Raw genomic sequence first — 2,108 nt, forward strand, 5'->3', positions numbered from 1 at the left:
CTTGAAAGAATGATGAACATGAGACATGTTATTGATAATCTGAAAAATCATGAAAATGATTCTTGAAGCAAGAAAAAGCAGCAAAGAACAAAGCTTGCAAAAAAAAAAAAAAAAGAGAAAAAGCAAGCAGAAAAAGCCAATGACCCTTAAAACCAAAAGGCAAGGGCAAATGAAAAGGATCCCAAGGCTTTGAGCATCAGTGGATAGGAGGGCCTAAGGGACTAAAATCCTGGTCTAAGCGGCTAAACCAAGTTGTCCCTAATCATGTGCTTGTGGCGTGAAGGTGTCAAGTGAAAACTTGAGACTGAGCGGTTAAAGTCAAGGTCCAAAGCAAAAAGAAGAGTGTGCTTAATGCCAACCACTCTGAGCTTCAATGGATAAAGTGAGATGCCAAAACTGTTCAGAAGCAAAAAGCTACTAGTCCCGCTCATCTAATTAGAATTTGAGCTTCAATCAAAAACTCTGAGATATTATTGCTTCTCAACCTATTAGTCTTCTATTTTATTTATCTAGTTGCTTGAGGACAAGCAACAGTTTAAGTTTGGTGTTGTGATGAGCGGATATTTTATACGCTTTTTGGGGATAATTTCATATAGTTTTGAGTATTTTTAGTTAGTTTTTAGTCTATTTTTATTAGTTTTTAGGAAAAATTCATATTTCTGGACTTTACTATGAGTTGTGTGCTTTTCTGTAATTTTAGGTATTTTTCTGACTGAAATTGAAGGAGCTGAGCAAAAATCTGATTCAGGCTGAAAAAGGACTGCTGATGCTGTTGGATTCTGACCTCCCTGCACTCAAAGTGGAATTGCTGGAGCTACAGAACTCAAAATGGCATGCTTCCAATTGCGTTGGAAAGTAGACATCCAGGGCTTTCCAGCAATATATAATAGTTCATACTTTGCACAAGGATAGACGACGTAAACTGGCGTTCAACGCCAGTTCTTTGCCCAATTCTGGCGTCCAGCGCCAGAAAAGGATCAAAAGCTGGAGTTGAACGCCCAAACTGGCATAAAAACTGGCGTTCAACTCCACAAATGGCCTCTGCACGTGAATTGCTTAAGTCTCAGCCCAGCACACACCAAGTGGGCCCCAGAAGTGGATATCTGCATCATCTATCATAGTCCACTCATATTTTGTAACCCTAGGCTACTAGTTTAGTATTTAAACAACTTTTAGAGACTTATTTTATATCTCATGACATTTTAGATCTAAACTTTATATTCTCTGACGGCATGAGTCTCTAAACCCCATTGTTGGGGGTGAGGAGCTCTGCTGTGTCTCGATGAATTAATGCAAGTATTTCTGTTTTCCATTCAAACACGCTTGTTCCTATCTAAGATGTTCATTCGCGCTTAGCTGTGATGAAGGTGATGATCCGTGACATTCATCACCTTCCTCAAATTATGAACGTGTGCCTGACAACCACCTCCGTTCTATATACGATTGAATGAGTATCTCTTAGATTCCTTAATCAGAATCTCCGTGGTATAAGCTAGAACTGATGGCGGCATTCATGAGAATCCGGAAATTCTAAACCTTATCTGTGGTATTCCGAGTAGGATTCAAGGATTGAATGACTGTGACGAGCTTCAAACTCCTGAAGGCTGGGCATTAGTGAAAGACGCAAAAGGATAGTAAATCCTATTCCAACCAAATCGAGAACCAACCGGTGATTAGCCGTGCTGTGACAGAGCGCGTGAACGTAGTTTTCACTGGAAGGATGGAAGGTAGCCATTGACAACGGTGATCCACCAACACACAGCTTGCCATAGGAGGACGTGCGTGCGTGAACAAGAAGACAGAGGAAAGCAGAGATTCAGAAGACAAAGCATCTCCAAAACTCCAACATATTCTCCATTACTACATAACAAGTAACCTTTAATTCATGCTCTCTTGTTTATTTGCAATTCAACTGATAAACATAATTGACTTCCTGACTAAGATTTACAAGATAACCATAGATTACTTCAAACCAACAATCTCCGTGGGATTCGACCCTTACTCACGTGAGGTATTACTTGGACGACCCAGTGCACTTGCTGGTCAGTGGTACGAGTGTGAAAAGTGTGATTCACAATTTGTGCACCAGACGCTAACAATAAGAAGCC

Source organism: Arachis hypogaea, chromosome 14, assembly GCF_003086295.3.
Source record: "Arachis hypogaea cultivar Tifrunner chromosome 14, arahy.Tifrunner.gnm2.J5K5, whole genome shotgun sequence".
NCBI classification, from domain to species: domain Eukaryota; kingdom Viridiplantae; phylum Streptophyta; class Magnoliopsida; order Fabales; family Fabaceae; genus Arachis; species Arachis hypogaea.